This window comes from Somniosus microcephalus, chromosome 25, assembly GCF_052327205.1.
Source record: "Somniosus microcephalus isolate GS21.2 chromosome 25, FLI_Smic_1.0, whole genome shotgun sequence".
NCBI classification, from domain to species: domain Eukaryota; kingdom Metazoa; phylum Chordata; class Chondrichthyes; order Squaliformes; family Somniosidae; genus Somniosus; species Somniosus microcephalus.
Genome location: NC_141011.1, coordinates 25,198,395 through 25,218,050, shown reverse-complemented (window position 1 = coordinate 25,218,050; position 19,656 = coordinate 25,198,395). Strand labels below are relative to the sequence as shown.

General features: G+C 48.0%; 1 protein-coding gene across 2 annotated transcripts in view; it reads right to left on the bottom strand.

The window, feature by feature from the left end:
* LOC147100547 (immunoglobulin superfamily member 21-like) overlaps positions 1-19,656 on the bottom strand; it is a 366,041-nt gene that overhangs the window by 265,378 nt on the left and 81,007 nt on the right. The gene's annotated exons all lie outside the window — the stretch shown is intronic.

Genomic DNA, 19,656 nt, shown 5'->3' with positions numbered 1-19,656 from the left:
TTGGTATGGCGAGGGGCAAAAATTGTTTCGGCTTTTCGAGGACTGCAAATATTTTAAATATATTTTGAACCTTTCCAAATAAAGGGGGGGAGAAAAACCTAAGGGAAGACAAAACAAGCATGGAGAAGGGAAATGGAGTCTGTGGGGAAGTGGTGAGCATGCCTGTCAGGAGGTGGCTGCCAGGCGCCACTAGCCCTACATCCTGGGAAAAGATATGGAAGATGGCACACCTTAAAACTTCCCTGGAAGAAACCCCAAGTATGCATGTTGCAAAAAGTGTTGCCCATCACATTTACCGCTGCCCATGACACATTCTGGCATAACCTTGCAACTCTTTCAATGTTTACCACACATAATCCAACTCCAGCAAGGCATGAATTGCAGCTGCAACTTACAATTGAAACTCACATTTTCAAAGGACATCAAACATAAAACTGCTATAAGATAACCTAGCTGCATGATGTATCGTCACTCACAGATGGGGTGGATTAATGCAGGGGCCTAGAGGGCTCATGCCCAGGGGCCCCAGCCAAATATGGGGCCACCAACAGGCGGAAGAAGGAGCGGGAGGCTCCACATAGAATCCTTCCCATCCTCCTACCACCTTTCCAGCAACAGCAGTATCGACATCACCACCAGCAGGAGCGTGTGGGGCAGGAACTTTAAAAAAATGCCATTGAGCAAGTGACTTGAGTGGGGGGGGGGGCGGCGGCAGGGCAGCTCGAACCCCTGCGACTTCCCCACCTGCCAAAGCCTCTCTCTCTCCCTAGTACTCTCTCCACCAGTCAGCATTAGCAGCATCATCATGGGGAGAGAGGGAAGCAAGGCTGAGGTAATACCTGTTAACCTGACAATACCTGTTGCAGGAAACTCTTTTTTATCCGCCACCGACCGGACTGGCGTGGTGCCAGTTTATCAAAAAGTCCGGATTACAGAGAGGTATAGTAAAAGGTACGAGAGCTCCGTACACAGCAACAAATCCAGGCTTCCCTGTTGCTTAGCAACAACTGCAGGAACCCCAGCCACAGACCAAGCGTCCCTATTGCTTAGCAACAAGTGCAGGAACCCCGATTACACAGCCACAGGTCCAGGAACGGCCACTAATATGAAGTAAAACTTACCTGAACTTATTCCTGAATTTTGCCGGTTAACAGAGATTTCCGGTTATTTAGGTGCTGGTAAATCGAGAGTTTCCTGTACATTGTAAGGAAGCCTCTGGGAATTGAGGTGAAGAAGCCGGCAGCCCGGGGACTGGAAACATGAAAGGCTCGCACAGGCTGCGGGAGCGGCAGACTATATATCGGGGTGGGGTTGGTGTGGAGGGGCCTTGAATGTTCTTGCCCAATTCTTAATTCAGCACTGGTCTGTGACAAGTCTGTCACTGCATATGTTCTCCTTTAACTTACAACACTCCAAGCTTAATTCCCTACTTGCACAACAAAACAGTACATAAAACAAGAAGTTCCAAGTCCTAGATTTCCCCGTGTGTCAGCCTTGGCTTAATGGTAGCACTTTTGGTTTCTGAATCAGAAGGTTGTGGGTTCAAGTCCCACTTCAGTGACTTGTGCACATAATTTAGGCTGACACTTCAGTGCAGTGCTGAGGGAGTGCTGTCTTTGGGATGAGATGATAAAGCGAGGCCCTGTTTGCCTTCTCATGGATGTATAAGATCCCATGGCATCAGTCGATGAAGAGCAGGGGAGTCACCCCGTGTCCTGGCCAACATTTATCCCTCAACCAACAACATTTAAGCAAATTATCTGGTCACTTATCGCATTGCTGGGACCTTGCTTTGTGCAAATTGGTTGCTCCATTTCCCTGCATCACAACGATGACTATGCTTTTAAAGTGCCTTATTGGCTGTGAAGTGCTTTGGGATGTCCTCAGGTCATGAAAAGGCTCTATATAAATGTAAGTTCTCCCTCTGAAGAAGCCACCCTGGATATCCTCGCACGTAAGAGCACGGATGGAGTGGGGGTAAAGTGAGGCAATTGGCCTCTCTCAAGCTTAGTGTGAACACCAACCAGCTCTTACACCTGGTCGCCTTGTACCCTGCATCCCTCTCACCAATGTTGACAAGAGCTTGAGGAGGTAACATCAGGTGAGTCATATCTTTAAGTGCTCCATACAGTCAGCCTTCCGGTGAACTAGTGGCTATTACTTGCCTAGTTTAGTTTCTGTGGATGTAAAAGATCCCACGGCACCAGTCGATGAAGAGCAGGGGAGTTCTCATGTCGAAAAGAAAATACTGCAAATTGTTTTTAATAAATGGCACTTTTTCCATAAAAATGCCAAAACAAATCAAAATCACTACTAAAAATGTATCATAAAGCTGGAAGTAATGGCAGAAATCCTTCTCTCCCTTTAAGAGCACCATCACGTGTGGAGCATCTCTGAGTCACACTGCAGGCGGGTGAACGGAGCAGCTAGTGCAGCCCTGAACGTTCAACTACGCTCAATTTAAATACATTATAATATTTAATGAAGTTCTCACTATTTGGGTGAAGACAGATTAGCCCAGCCTAAAGGGCTGCTGGGAACATTGCTCTCAATGCAGCAGTGACTGTATCTGGCGATATGGATCTGTGCCTGGCTTTCTGACCCAAATTGCCTGTTCCCTGCTTGTGCTACTGGCCATAATCAGAAAATATACTCTGGAGATTTTTTTTTATTCGTATATGGGATCTGGGTGTCACTGGCAAGGCCAGCATTTATTGCCCATCCCTAATTGCCCTCGAGAAGGTGGTAGTGCGCCGCCTTCCTGAACCGCTGCAGTCCGTGTGGTGAAGGTACTCCCACAGTGCGGTTAGGGAGGTGTTAAGTCCGTGAATGATTGAGACACGGACTAGCAGGAGAGAAACAAACAGAACTTTACTGGTGAAAGGCATAAACGAATCTAACAAAACAGAGGCTCTCTAGCGCCTTTTATACAGGGGTGGTCACTGCCGGTACTGCAGTCTGAGACCAGTTATTCTCTTAAAGGTACATACACAACAATTCCTCCCCTTTTAGATAAACAGTACATAACATTCATTTAACACTAATGATAACGAATTACAATCACAATTACTGTTGCTAGATACATTGGTTAAGTTTAAGCAATTATAAGTTCAGTCTTTGAGGAGGCTTCCTGATTCTGTCTGGATAACGCCCCTTTGGAGTATCAGGTTCTTCTGGCAATGTTGAGTCAAAATCAAGGTCGTTGTTTGGTTCATCTGCTTCCAATATTACCGGTTCTGTGGTAGCTGCAATTGGAACGTCGATTTCCTTACCAGGTGTATCAGATCGTGGTGTGGAGTTGACGTTTTCCAGTGACTCTAGAATCTGGTCAGCATGGCGTCTTACAATGCTCTCCCCAACGTCCACGGTATACATGAGAGGTCCTTGTCGTGTACAAATCGTTCCTGGCTGCCATTTCTCAGTGCGGTAGCCCCGGGCCAAAACTGGTTGACCTATCTTAAAACTCCTGGTCGGCCTTTCATTCATATTCTGAAACTGCCTGTTCTCCACATCTCTTCAGACGTTTGGCTCAACCAAATCCAAGCGGCATCGTAGTCTTCGATTGAAGAACATCATGGCTGGAGTTTGGTTGGTAACCGCATGTGTCGCATTCCGGTAGGCAAACAAGAAGTTGTCCACCTTGTGTTGTAGGGGTATATCTTCATTACACATTGCCTTGATAGCCTTCTTGAATGTTTGGACAAACCTCTCGGCCAACCATTAGTGGCTGGATGATATGGGGCAGATGTGTAATGCTTAACACCATTGTTCTTTAAGAACCTCCGGAACTCTTCAGACACAAACTGTGGTCCATTGTCAGAGCAGATCTGTTCAGGCAGCCCATTCCTGGCGAATATGGTTCGTAAAACTGCGATAGTTTTTTCCGTGGTGGTTGAGGACATTTTTATTACCTCTGGCCACTTTGAATGTGCATCCACCGCAATTAAAAACATTGAGTCCATGAAGGGACCAGCAAAATCAATTTGCACCCTTTGCCATGGGGATGAGGGCCACTCCCATGGATGCAGAGGAGCTTGTGGTGGGGTGTTTTGGACCTTCTGGCATCCTGCACAGCTCTTGGTCATCTCTTCGATTTCTCTATCGATTCCCGGCCACCACACAAACGCTCTGGCTAAGCTCTTCATTTTTACCCCACCCAGATGACCCTCATGAAGCTCATTGAGCACTCTATCCGTCAACTTAGGTGGAATTACTACTCTGGATCCACACATCAAGGTTCCTCTGCACACTGACAGCTGTTCTCTTCTTGACGAAAATGCTGGCAGCAGTGGTTCGCCATGTGCTGGCCATCCCTTCACCGTTAAATCATAGACCCGTGATAGTGTCGGGTCATTCCGTGTTTCCTTTTCTATGTTTGCATTCGTCACAGGGAGACATTCGACTATGGTCGAGTGGAATAACTCCATTGGATCCACTGCAAGGTCTTCTTCTTCCACCGTCGGCAATGGTAGACGTGACAATCCATCAGCATTTCCATGCCGTTTAGTTCCCCTGTACTCGATGTCATATTGGTGTGCCCCTAGGAAAAGGGACCATCTCTGCAGCCGTTGTGCTGTCATTATTGGTACGCCCTTCTGAGGGTTGAAAATGGAGACAAGAGGTTGATGATCGGTTAGTAGAGTAAATTTTTGACCGTGCAGATAGTGATTGAACTTCTTCACCCCCCACACTAGGCTGAGGGCCTCTCTGTCAATCTGGGCGTAGTTACGCTCGGCAGAAGTTAACGAGCGTGACGCAAAAGCTATCGGCCTCTCCAAACCATCAAGGAATTTATGTGACAGTACCGCCCCAATGCCGTAGGGAGACGCATCACACGCCAGCCTGATTGGCAGTGCTGGGTTGTAGTGAGCCAATACTTCCTTCGAAGTGATTAAGTCCTTACTCTTCTGAAAAGCACGTTTACAATCATCGCTCCATTTCCATGCTACCCCCGTTCGTAGCAGGGCGTTCAGTGGATGCAGAATTGTCGACAAATTCGGCAAAAACTTATGATAGTAATTCACCAACCCGAGGAATGACCTCAGTTGTGACACATTTTCAGGCGCTGGGGCCTTAACAACCGCTTCAATTTTGTCAGGGGACTTGTGTAACCCCTCTTCATCAATCACGTGGCCACAATACGATATCTGTTTCTTAAAAAATTCACACTTGAGGCGGTTGGCTCGCAGCCCATGTTCCCGTAGTCTAGTGAGCACCTGTTCTAGGTTGTTAAGGTGTTCACTCTCATCTTCACCTGTTACAAGGATGTCGTCCAAGTAACACTGAGTCCCCGGAATCCCTTGCAGGACTTGTTCCATCGCTCTTTGCCATATCGCCGGAGCCGATGCTACTCCGAATATCAATCGATGATATTGGTAAAGACCTTTGTGAGTGTTTATCGTGAGATACTTCCTAGAGGACTCTTCAACCTCCATCTGCAAATATGCTTGTGCTAGGTCAATTTTTGTAAAACGCTTCCCTCCAGACAGTGAGGCGAAGATGTCTTCTATCCTTGGAAGAGGATATTGTACTGTGTGAAGGACAGGGTTCACCGTCACCTTGAAATCCCCACAGATGCGAATCTTCCTTGGCTCTCCGGACTTATTGCTTAACGTTTTTTTCATGACAGGAACGATGGGTGTCGCCCACTCGCTCCAGTCGACCTTAGCCAACACGCCCGCCTTCTCCAGATTCTCCAGCTCTGCCTCGACGGCTGGACGAATTGCATATGGTACCGGTCTCGCTTTGAAAAACTTGGGAACTGCATTCTCTTCTATTTTTAACAAGGCGGTTACGCCTTTAAGCGTGCCCAGTTCTTGTTGAAATACCTCTTTGGCATTAGCTAAGATTGTTGACAATCGTCCAGGAGTGACGTCTTCATCTTTTTTACCGTCCACCGTCATTGCATGAATGGAATGCCAATCTAATTTTATCTTCCTGATCCATTCCCGTCCCAATAACGGTGGTCCACCATTTGGCAGTATGTAGAGATACAATTTCCGTATTTTCTTGCCATTGTATTCGACAGGCACCCTTATTTTTCCTCTGGGGTATACTTTTTGCCCCGTATACGTCGTCAAGATGATGGATGTCTCTCTCAAGGGTATGTGTAAAAATAGCCGCTCATAGTCTCGTCGATTCATGACAGTTAGCGTTGATCCTGTATCCAATTCCATTTTAACTTGGGACCCTGCTATCGTGAGGGTGACCCAAATGGTTCGGTGATCCTCTTTTGCGATTACATTGTGAAGTTTGAGACAGCTTAATCTCCTGTTCTCGGATTCACTATCGCTCATCTGGTCTTCAGAACTACTGTCCGTCATCTTTTGTACTTTCTTGTACGGTTCCTTAGTAGCCTTTTTGTTGTCGCTGGTCTTCTTCCCAGACCTACAAACTCGTGCAATGTGTCCAATCTTCCCGCATTGTCTGCATATTTTGTCCTTGGACCAGCACTCCTTCTGGTCATGGTTAGCTCTGCCGCAGCGATAACATTTTGCAAATCCCCGTGTCATTTCATGGGTGCTGTATTCCTGTGGTTTTTGTTGAATTTCTGCAGCTCCCCTGGCTGCTGCTTCATACGATACTGCCACGCTGAAAGCCTTATCTAGCGTCAGCTCTTATTCTGCGAGTAACTTCTTCTGTGTTCCTTCACTCAGGAGTCCACAGACAAATTTGTCCCGTAGGGTATCTGCCAGTCCTGCTCTGAACTGGCAGTGCTTTGATAGCTTGCGTAGTTCCGTAAGATACTCAGCATTGCTCTCATCTTTGTGCTGAGTTCTCCTGTGGAATTTAAATCTTTCTGCTATCAACAGCGGTGCAGGGTTTAAGTGCTCCTGTAGAACAGCAACAATTTCGTTAAAACTCTTCGCCTTCGGTTTGGCTGGAGTAATCAGGTCCCGCAATAGGCCGTACGTTCTAGCGCCCATTAAGTTTAACAATACCGATGCCTTTTTCCCCTCCGCTATATCGTTTGCCTCGAAATATACCTCTACTCTTTCCACATACGTGGTCCAGTCCTCTAATGTATTATCAAAAGCAGTGATACAGCCAGTCTTCAGCATCTTGCAAATCTAAAATGGTGCCTCCCGCGCTTTGCCTTCTTCTCCGATTTAACAAAATGGCGCCTCCCGCGCTTTTCCTTCTTCCCCGCTGTTGTTAGCGCTGCTTTCCACGGTTTCCTGCGTGTTAAATATTAATTCGTTTTCTTTTATTATCTTCCCGTCGTGGAGCGGACCCTCTGGAACACTTCCCTCCCTCTTCTGAGGTCCGAACGCTGCCCAGCTTCGAAACACCGGCCGCGCCCTGTATGCTCCACCCTCTCTCTCTCTCCTTGCTTCCCGACTCGCTGCCCGGCCCCGTTGCAGCCCAGGAAGGATCAGAGCACTACCTGCCACCAGCCCGATTAGCTGGGAAACCACGGACCGAGGAACCCAGCCTGGCTCTGGAAAGTCGCTCCTGCAAAGCCTTGAACCCGATGATTGACGGTCGACGCCCGTTCCTCAAGTTTCAATGGACTCTATTTTTTTTTTCTTCCGACCTTCAACGTCGTCGGAGCTGCTGCTGAGTTGCAGGTAAGTTCTTTCTACCTCGTCGCCAGTGTTAAGTCCGTGAATGATTGAGACACGGACTAGCAGGAGAGAAACAAACAGAACTTTACTGGTGAAAGGCATAAGCGAATCTAACAAAACAGAGGCTCTCTAGCGCCTTTTATACAGGGGTGGTCACTGCCGGTATTGCAGTCTGAGACCAGTTATTCTCTTAAAGGTACATACACAACAGGAGGGAGTTCCAGGATTTTGACCCAGCGATGATGAAGGAACGGCGATATACTTCTAAGTCAGGATGGTGTGTGACTCGGAGGGGAACTTGGAGGTGGTGGAGTTCCCATGCGCCTGCTGCCCTTGTCCTTCTAGGTGGAAGAGGTCGCAGGTTTGGGAGGTGCTGTCGAAGAAGCCTTGGCGAGTTGCTGCAGTGCATCTTGTAGATGGTATGCACTGCAGCCAGGGTACGCCAGTGGTGGAGGGAGTGAATGTTTAAGGTGGTGGATGGGGGTGCCAATCAAGCGGGTTGCTTTGTCCTGGATGGCGTTGAGCTTCTTGAGTGTTGTTGGAGCTGCACTCATCCAGGCAAGTGGAGAGTATTCCATCACACTCCTTACTTGTGCCTTGTAGATGGTGGAAAGGCTTTTGGGGAGTCAGGAGGTGAGCCACTCGCCACAGAATACCCAGCCTCTGACCTGCTCTTGTTGCCACAGTATTTATGTGGCAACAAGAGCGTTGCTTCTCCGGATTTTTTGTTCAATTTTTTGTCTCCTGTTCTCCTCCCTCCTCTTCTGAACTCGTTGGCTCTCGCTGGGGGTCTGCAGCCCTCCAGTACCTCACACCCAAGTGGCTGTTTTACCTGTGTGAGATCACACAATGATAGTAGGTGAGACGATCACAGCCGAGCCAGACCCTGTCCTCACCTGATGTCCACACACCTGTACTTCCCAGCAGAGGTCTTTAGATAGTGATCAGGAAGAGGAACTCTGACTGATTCCCTGCCCCACCCCACCTCTTAAAGTTCAGTGATGCTTAAACTTGACACCTTGACCAAAATCAGTTAACCCAACACTGATTGGATTACCGTTTCCTGCAGACAATTCCTCCTCGGCCTGGCTTTAGCTAACAGATAAATTGTGCAATTTAGTGCTCCCGGGTGCAGAGCTTGGGTTGACCGGAGTGCTTATCAGGAATTCGGGTGCGGAGGTCAGCAGTCCCCCCACCCCCGTGGTTTCCTGTCCGTTATGGAATTCTCGTTGTGTGCTCTCAGTCATGTGGAACTCTGCACTGGGAGCACCAATTCAGAAAATCTACCCCATAATTCATTGTGTACTGTCAACATTTCAAGATCTTTTTCTCAATTGCGGCTCCTACACCCACCTCCATTCAGACTGTCATCACGACCAATTGTTTCCTGTATTTGTTTCTCCGTAAGACCACACCCCCGTTCAGGCGACAATCACAGAATATTTCCTATGCTTTCTGTCCTGATAGCGCTCCAATATCCCCTCCGAGAGCAGGCTATAATTACACCGATTGTCTCCATGACACTGACTGCTTGAATATCTCTTGATAAGATTCCCTGTTTATTCTCCTTTAATATATTTTCTGCTCAAGAGATCTGCCGCCTCGTTCGAAATGTTCTACACATCTAAAAAGGTTGTATTGCTGCTGTTTAAGGTGCTGATCAGACCCTATTTGGAATACCGTCTATCGCCCCAGTTACCTAATCCTAGGAAGGAGATTATTGCCCTTGAAGAGAGACCAGCGGGGACCAATAACAACAACAGTTTGTATTTATATAACAATGCTTTTATATAGCAACTTCAATGTAGAAAATGCTCAAAGGTGCATCATGGGGAAGGAGGGAGAGAAACAAAAATAGATAAAAGAAAGACTTTATATAGCACCTTTCACATCCACCGGACGACTCAAAGCGCTTTACAGCCAATGAAGTACTTTTTGAAGTGTAGTCACTGTTATAATGTAGGAAAGGAGTGGAGCTGAGTTAGGAGAAGTGACAGAATGGTTTACATAGGATATACGGCACAGAAACAGGCCATTCGGCCCAACCAGTCCATGCCGGCGTTTATGCTCCACTCGAGCCTCCTCCCATCTTTCCTCATCTAAATCTATCAGTATAACCCTCTATTCCCTTCTCCCTCATATGCTTGTCTAGCCTCCCCTTAAATGCATCGATACTATTCGCTTCAACCACTCCCTGTGGTAGCGAGTTCCACATTCTCACCATTCTTGGGGTAAAGAAGTTTCTTCTGAATTCCCTATTGGATTTCTTGGTGACTATCTTATACTGATGGCCTCTAATTATGCTCTTCCCACAAGTGGAAACAGTCTCTCTGTATCCACTCTATCAAAAATAAGGCTTTTTAAAGGTGGAAAGAGGGGTTTAGCGAAGGAGCTCCAGAAAGTAGGGCAGAGACAGCTGAAGATTCTGCGACCGATGGTGGGGAGAAGAGGGTGGTAGTGCAGGAAAGGCCAGGGTCGGAGCACCAAAGGGATCAGGAGGGGATATAAGGCTGTGGGATGTTGCAGAGATCGGGTGAGGGGGTGAAGCCATGGAGGGATTTGACGATGAGTATAAATGATTTTAAATTTGGTGCTTTGGAGAAGAGCAAGCCAATGTAGGTCAGCAGGGCCGGGACAGATGGGAAAGTGGGACTTAGTGAGGGACAGGATATGGGCAGCGAAATATTGAACAAATTGGAGTTTATGGTGATGAGTGATGGGAGACCAGCATGGAGGAAATTAGAAATCAATTCTAGGAGGTGACAAAAGCATAGAGACGGATTTCAGCATCAGTGGCAGTAAGGTTGGGAAGGAGGCGGGCATTGTTGAGGGTGGTGGCAACAAGTAGTGAGGGGTAGGATGTGGGTTCTGAAGCTCAGCTCTAAGTAGAACAGAATGCTGAGGTCTCCACACAGTCTGCTTCAGCCTCAGCAGGTGGCAGGGGTGGTGGGGGGAGCGGGGATGATGGAGTCAGTGGCAAGGAAACAGTTTCTGACAGGGGTCGGGGTGGGTGGGGGGGGCCATGGGGGAGGTGGTGCGGGAGTGGTAAGGCTTGCGGCTTCAGTTTTCCTGATAAATTTGGTTTTAGTATCAGGTGTTTAAAAGTTACAGGATTTCGGCTTTTTTTTAGACAAGTAGAGATTTTGAGGTGATTTAGTTGAAGTTTAAGACTATGAAGGCAATTCTCAAAGTTCATTCAGGTCAATTGTTCACTGTCGTATCGGCTTCAAGTATCAGGGGACACACGTGTCAAATAACAACGTTAGTGTGAGAGGGGAAATTGGAGGAATTTTTTCACCAAAAAGTTAATGGAGATGTGGAATAAGTCACTGAGGGGAGGGCATTAAAGCTGACAGTATAAATCCGTTCAGGAAGCAATTAGATACTTTTCTGGAGAAAGAAAGGATTAAGGGATATGATTAAAGTGGGATTAATCTATTAAAAAGGGACTGGCATATTCAGCCAAATGTCCCTAAAAATGCTTGGGATTTAATTGCTCTGCGAGATACGGACTGGTTAAAATGTTGATGTTAGATTCCTGTGTGTGTTAGTTTAATCCCTCGAGGCTCCTTTATGTAATCCCATTGAGGATGCGCAGCTGTGGGCTGTGACCTTTTTCTCAACTGCAGGGGATTCTGCTCTGAGACGAGCGGGTAAGGAGGCGTGTTGGTAAATAGTCACCCTGTTCCACGGACCTGTTCTGAAACCTATTTCTACTGATCAGAGTTGCCCTTTTGTGGGGCGTGGGATTAGAAACTGAACCATCAGTATTAGCGCTGGATAACTTTAACAAAAAAAATTCCCACAAGCTCCTGTTATCGCAATGGTCATTTGGTGACAAAATGGCTGCTAAACGAGGAGGGTATTCACTACAGCGTGAGGGAGGTGGTAGTTGGCTGAGAGATGCACCTAGGTTGGCTCATCCTCCTGGGTGTAGCACTGAATCTCCGCTGTTATTTTTACAATCGTGCATCATGGGCAGTACTGAGAGACTTTATCAAATAACAGTACCAATTAACCGACAATCAACCTTAATCTAATGGAAACAAGGAACCCAATGACAGGCTTTTAAGTAAATTGCCACACATTTCCCTCTTTGTGCCAAAATAAGCAGTGGTGCCCTGAACCCATGGTGAATGTAAGCTGCCCACTTCACCTTGGTCATGAATTAATGGCTCTCAATAAAGTAGCATTACCCGCTCTGCCTTTTTCGGAAATCTCTGTATGTGAACTGTCAATGGCACCAATCCAGATTCAGATTTTCACATAGATTGCTATTGCTAATGTACTGCGCATCATTATCCTGCTCCTCTACTCGCCCACCACCACCCCCGTGCCCTGCCACACTAAGAGGATTGGTCGGCAACCTTCATCTAGACCTTTGGCAAAGGACGTTCCTGCACACAGCTAAAAAAATGCAACCTCCCTTAGTCCTTCCTTTCCTTCTACAATCTTCAGGCTTTTGAAACACAAGTTTGATGTCACCTAACCAGTACTGCTTGACCAAGTTCACCTTTGATGTGGCAGCCAGTGGCTCAGTTCGAAGGTTGTGGGTTCAAGTCCCTCTCCAGAGCCTTGAGCACAAAAATCTAGCTGATACTCCAGTGCAGTACTGAGAGCGTGCTGCACTGTCGGAGGTGCTGTCTTTTGGATGAGCCGTTAAACCAAGGAATCGTCTGCCCTCTCAGGTGGACGTAAAAGATCCTATGGCGCTATTTCGAAGAAAGAGCAGAGGAGTCCTCAATCATGGTGATAGAAACATAGAAACATAGAAGATAGGAGCAGGAGTAGGCCTTTCGGCCCTTCGAGCCTGCTCCGCCATTCAACGAGATCATGGCTGATCATCCAAACCCTAGCACCCGGTCCCTACACCGACAGCCATCCCACCCAAGCCCTATCCCCGTAACCCCACGTTTTTAATCCCCCCTAACACTAAGGGCCAATTTTTTTTATCATGGCCAATCAACCTAACCTGCACATCTTTGGACTGTGGGAGGAAACCGGAGCACCCGGAGGAAACCCATGCAAACACGGGGAGAATGTGCAAACTCCACACAGACAGTCACCCGAGGCCGGATTTGAACCTGGGTCTCTGGCGCTGTGAGGCAACAGTGCTAACCACTATGCCACCGTGCTGCCCACTGGGTGATGTTCTGCACGTCACCCATGTTTCTCAATAAAACTCTCCACGCAGCTGAAAACGGTCTTTAAAGATCCATGTTCCAGTCAATCAAAAGCTGAGATCACAATATAGTTTCAGATGATGAAGGCCATTCAGCCCAACCTGGATCACCCATCCAGAATTACTTTCCATCCCTTCCATCATTTCCTACATTACAACAGTGACTCCACTTCGAAAGTACTTCATTGGCTGCAAAGCACTTTGAGACGTCGTGAAAGGCGCTATATAAATGCAAGTCTTTCTTTCTTTCATCATAGCATCCATCAGGACCTGAAATAATTCCAAGGAAAGACTGGCCCTTGCCTTAGTTGTGAGTCATTTAATCTTTGTTGTTTTTATGCGTTAAAATGTAGAAGCTCTTCTGGAGAGTATACTTGTAGGCAGCTCCTGGAGGCAGACACTGTCCAGATGAGTAAACATGAACCCAGCAGTGGTAAAAGGACAGTGTTGGCTCAGGCTAATGGCGGGAACAGCCGGTCATGAAACCTCTACTGAACTCTACTCACACTTGCCATCAGATGGTACATTTTAACCACATAGAAACTGACAGCACAGAAGGAGGCCATTTGGCCCATTGTTTCTGCGCTGGCTGAAAAAGAGCTCTCCAGCCTAATCCCACATCTACCCATTCCAGCATGCATGTGTGCCCTGTTTCTTTTTAAAACTTGGAACTTGACATCAATCATCAAATTGTGCCACTGTGGACCTAAATACTAATCCAGTTGTCGTCGTACGTGTCTTCACACTGTTCCCTTTGGCGAACTGTATGAAGTGGTGGAAGGATTTCTGGCCGCGATTAACGCTCCTTCCGTGACCGTAACCATCTTCGTACCAGCCATTAGGGTGGTTAGTCCTATGGCGGGAGGGTTTTACGGGCTCCCACAACCCATACGAGGGGGGGGGGGCCACCCACACCCACGGACGCAAGTATCCTGCTGGATGTCAACCCAGAATTTAGAGCCGGAGCTCCGACTCCACTTGCCGGGACTGTCTGGAGCGGGGTTCGAAACCCTACACCTTCTGGCCCAGTGGCGGGGATGCTACCGCTACGCCAAAGGCCCACCCCAACTAATCCAGTGAAGGGTCCTAACGATAATCTTTGGCTGGTGACACCTTCTCCTTAAAGCAACAGATGAGCTTGGTGAGTGTATGCACTATGTAGTGTGGCACTGAGCCCTACAGACCAGAAAGGAAGTTCCAATCCTTGGTCTATGCCGAGTTGTTTGATCTCAGTTAGGTTGGCATAGTATGGATGGTGTACAGCGACCCTGAGCTAGGAAGGTGGGGGTGGGTAGGGAATTCAGCAGAAACTCCCGCTCCTAATCATTATTTAATAATTCCTGCTGGAAAGTGTGCACGTTGGATGACGATAGGATCAGACTTGGCTGTGACGCTGCCATGATGGAATAGCCTGCCAACTCTCAAAAGTTCAGGGTCGCACATGAAAAATGAGCACAGCTTTCAAGGAATCCGTGGTGCTATTTCCCAGCTTCAGTGTGGAGAACAAATGGAACAAAAATAATGCAGCAGATTAATGGCCTGAGCTGTCACATAAACAAATATAAATATATTAATTGCTCAACTAACAGAGTCAGTCAGTTTAATGCCTCATTAATCTCCAGTGTCCAACTAATTTAAACGTAATATTCTGCAGCTTAACATGAAGCTGCTTCAAACTGTTCAATTATTGTAAATGTAAAGGAGCATTTGTCTAAATAAATTATTATATGCATCCCATTAAGTATCGACTCAAGCTCCTCTCTATGCTTTTGCTGTAAATGTATTTCCCAGTATAGGTACCGAGCCATACAGGTGGTCCTGCGATCATCCCTGTGCTGTCAGGCTGCCTGTTCTACATCAAGTCATGAATGAGTCACAACTTCCTCCAACATAAGAAATAGGAGCAGGAGTCGGCCATTCGAGCCTGCTCCGCCATTCAATGAGATCATGGCTGATCTTCTGCCTCAACTCCATCACTCGGATAAGCTTTGCTCCTTTACCCCTCCCCCGACCACATGCTCATGGTTAAACTACACTATGGAAAACCTTGGCATCCTGTTCGACCCAGAACTTCAAACCCAACATCCTATCCATTATCAAGACCACTTATTTCAACCCCAGCAACACTGCCCACCTCAGCCCCTCTGCCACTGAAATCCTCACCCATGCTTTTGTCACCCCTAGAGTCAATCTCTCTTCTGTCCTTCTCCCTGGTCTCCCATTCGTCACTCTCCGTATTCCTTGAATGTGTGGCCCCCCACCTCCCGAATTCTTGTCCACCTTTCCAGCAACTCCATGTTTGAATTTCCCCAATCAGGTTTCTGCTGCTGCCCCTGCACTGAAATAGCCCTATTCAAAGTCACCAATGGCATCCTTTGTGACCATGACTGTGGTGTACTATCCCTCCTTGTGCTCCTCGACCTCTCTTTGACATGGTTGAGCATGCCATCCTCCTCCAACGCCTCTCCTCCACTGTCCAGTTCAGTGGGGCTGCCCTCCCTGGGTTCCACCCTTATCTATTCAATCGTAACCAGAGTATCTCCAACAATGGATTCTCTTCCTACCTCTGCACCATTACCTCTGGAGTCCCCCAAAGATCTATCCTCCCCCCCTTCATCCATAAGCTGCCCCTTGGCGACATCATCCAACGATAAGATCAGCTTTCACATGTACTCTGACATCAACCAGCTCCACCTCTCCACCACCTCTCTTGACCACACCCCGCCCTCCTACACCACTGCCTCTGTGCTGTCAGACTGCTTGTCTAACATCCTGTCTTGGAAGAGTTGCAATTTCCTCCAGTTAAACATTGGGAAGCCCAAAACCATCATCTTCAGCCCCCGCTACAAACTCCTTACCCTTACCACCGATTCCATCCCCCCCTCCCTGGCCAGTGTCTCAGATTGAACCAGACTGTTTGGCAACCTTGACATCCTATCCAACCCTGAGCTGAGCCTCCGACCTCACAAAGGCTGTCTACTTCCACCTCCATAACATCGCCCACCTCTGCCCATCTACTGCTGAAACATTTGTCCAGGTCTTTGTGGCCACCAGGCTTGACTATTCCAATGCTCTCCTGCCCAATTTCCTATCCTCCGCTCTCTGTCAAGTTCAGCTCATCCAAAACTCTGCTGCCTGTACCTTATTCCGCTCCAAGTCCTGATCACCCATCACCCCAGACCTTCCTGACCTATTTTAGCTCAAGGTCTATCAATGCTTCCAATTTAAAATTCTGATCCCTGTGTTTAAATCCCTTCATGTCCTCACGTCTCCATATCCATTTAACCTCCTCCAGCCCTGCAACCTCCCTAGAACTCTGCGCTCCTCTAACTCTGGCTTCTTCTGCATCCCTCCTTTACTTCGCCCCCACTATTGATGCCAGTGCCTTCAGCCATCTAGGTCCTACATCCTGCAATTCCCTTCCTAAACCTCTACACCTCACTCGCCTACTTTAAGACCCTCCTTAAAACCCACTGCTGGCCAAGCTGTTCGTCACCCTCCTAATAACTCCTTCATTGGCTTGGAATTCCTTTTCGTTTGATTAAAGTGTCTTTTCTACATTAAAGGTGTCAGTTTTATATAACAGCACAGAAACAGGCCATTCGGCCCAGCAGGTGCATGCTGGTGTTTATGCTCCACACGAGCCTCCTCCCACCCCTCTTCACCTAATCCTATCAGCATAACCTTCTATTCCTTTCTCCCTCATGTGTTTGTCTATGCTATTTGCCTCAACTACCACTTGTGGTAGTGAATTCCACATTCTCACCACTCTCTGGGTAAAGAAGTTTCTCCTGAATTCCATATTCGATTTATTAGCGACTATCTTATATTTATGGCCCCTAGTTTTGGACTCTCCCGCAAGTGGAAACATCTCTACGTCCATCAAACCCTTTCATAATCTTAAAGGCCTCTATTAGGTCACCTCTCAGCCTTCTCCTTTCTAAAGGAAAGAGCCCCACCCTGTTCACTCTAACAGCCAGTTGTTGTTGTTGTTGGTTTCATGGAGGGAGGAAGATTGAAAAATTGTTTTCCAATTTTCCCCCTTCCTCTCCTGACTTGCTAGGTTAGGATCCCAAGGGTGCTCACCACCGACCTCGCCCAAGTGGCCATTCATTCTAAGTGAACCTGGACAGCGAGTGTTACTCTGCCACAGAGGAAGGCGTTGCAGCCACACTTGGTTCCGTTCTCACCCAACGCCCATTGGCGCACACAGAATAGCCACCCCTTTTCTAGCCCAGGCGTGCCAAGGATGAATGTGACGTTATTCCCTCCCCCCCCAGCTTGATCAGCTGACCGCGCAGAATCGAACCCTAGACCTTGCTGATCCTTACCATGTATCGTACTTGGAGTGAGAGGCTGACTGATTGGGACTGTTGTAATTACTATAAGGAGCCTAAGGGGGAGAAATTGGTTACCTTTGCGCCTCCCATTATCGCCTCTGGGGGGCGATAACAGGGCGCTAACCACTTACCGCCTGGGCGCGGCGAGAATATTGCCTCCCGCTAAATTCGACGGGAGGTTTGCGGTGGCGGTATGGTGTTGTGCCCCGATCTCCTTCGCCTGGAGATCTTGACGTCATCGCCGCGCGCATCGCTCCGGTTGCGCCGCAGACCCGAACTTTGGTCTTGCCCCCTGCAGCCTCGCCGGGTGAAAACACTTCGGGGGCGATACTTAAAGGCAAGGTGGCCGAGGTAGGGGAAAAAATAATCAAATGCTCATTCTCGGTTTTTTTCCCCCAGCGCTCGATCAGCCCAGCACTCCGCTGCAGTGCATCGGGCTGATCGGGCTGGATTGCAGCTGCCGTCAGGGACCAGGTAAGTTTTTTCCTTGCAGAGCCTGCAGTGATGGCTCAGTGTGCACCGACCGCCCCGCGTGCTGCTCTCCAGGAAGGAAGTGGAGCGCTTTTTTTAGCACTCCACTTTCTTCCTGAAGCGCAAAAACCGAATTTATTGAAAGTTGAACGAGATTAGCGCCTGGCGCTAATTTTTTCAACATTTAAAAGTTAGCGCCCCAAACGGGGCTATAATGAATTTCTCCCCCATAATTTGATTCCCGTTGACTAAGTTTTGACTAATTAGGCTGTAAACAAAACTGCTCGTGGAGCTGTAGAGGCAATTGACGTGGCGTGTCGTGAGCATGTGCCTGTAACTGGCGGGTCTGCTTGTGTACCTGTATAGCTGTAATTGACAAGCTTCTCACGCACCCATGAGTGAGCAATCGACAAGGCTTGTCACACACCTGTAAACTGGTAATTGACGAGGCCAGGAAATTGACTCCGCAATATGTTTATGGTTGTTTCTGCACCAACAGCAGTGGTTAATTTACGTAATAATAACATCGTTTAACGAATAATGATAATCAGCAGCACATTGCTCGAGGTGCTAATTGGCTAAGTAGCTTGTTAAAGGAGCAGCAAGCATGTTAAACAGAGGAAGAGTTAATATTTGCAGATAGTGGGAGTGGTCGATCATCAAGACTGATTCTTACCAGGTACTTACCATCAGAGTTCATTTCAATTTCAATTTTATTTGTCACATAACCAAATACAACAAGTGAAATCCAGTCAGTGAAATGCTTTTTCCTTAACGAGCCGAGCGCACCAAGCAGCAAAGGGCACTTAGCTGCTGGTACGCACGGAGCCCGCAAGGACGGCAGCCATCTTCATCGGCGCCATCACAATAGGGTCCGATCTCGCCTCGCTCCGCCTTTCCCCCACTCTTGCCCGACAATCTTCAGCCGCCGTGGTACGGACGCCATCTACTGGGCCGGCATTACTTGCTGCCTTTCTGAATGTGTTTGTGCTTATATTTCTGTGGGTGAGCGAACCTATCAGCAAGCAGGGATTTCTGTTGAAAATCACCACTTCAACTTTCACTTACAGGATACCATTCCCCATGAAGAAAGGGGGTGGTGAAGACATTACAAGCAAAGGGTACAGAAGTTAGGCTCATTCCTTTTGGAAGAGGAGTCTTTGAGGTGACTTAATGTAAGCTTTTAAAATTAAAAAGGCATCTGGCGTAAATTGATTTATCCGGACGGAGTGACCACTGGCTCAGGGGTTGTGTTCCCACCTGAGTGCGAAGGGTTGGGTTCGGGCCCCCATTCCAAACAGCCCCAGTGAGTGGGACCGGAGACTGGAACACCTCCCCTGAATACTGGACTGGCGTCTGGTGGGGGTTCTTATGACCGATGGGCGACCCACACCCCCACCCATTGTAAAGGGGAGGTGGGGCTCTTTACCCTTGGTTGCTGCCCACCTAGGGGAAGGTACTCCGAAGATAAAAACCACGAGGCAGGCAACGGGAAACCACCTCGGCTCCTCTTCCCTAGTGAGATTCACATGCGGAGACTTGAGTTGGGGGAGAACACAACGGAGGGATGGACTTTCTCGGGAAGATTCCATCCCAGTTGCGTTTTAAAACCGGGGTGGGAACAGGGCTAAAATCCAGCGGCGGGCGGTCCCGCGGACCACCACTGCACGGTCTTTCGTCCCGATTTTAAAGCAGGCCTCCAGCCAGGCGGCCAGAGTTGCTGTCGGCAGTAGGTGCGAAGCTCAATTGCAAATTGGTGTCAACTGGCGCAGTTTACACAGCGACGCTGTTTTACCGACTCATCGTGCCTGACTACCGATCGTTCCTGCTCCTGCCCAGCCACCATGGCGACACACATCAGGAGGCGAGTAATAATAATTAAAGGGATCCTCGGCGGCAGTCAGAGCAAGCTGGATGCAGCTTTGGGAGACATTTTCATGGCAGTGGTTTATGGGTTTTACATATTTACAGAGTATTTACAGCACGGAAACAGGCCATTCAGCCCAACTGGTCTATGCTGGTGTTTATGCTCCACACGAGCCTCCTCCTATCTTTCCTCATCTAACCCCATCGACATATCCTTCTGTTCCTTTCT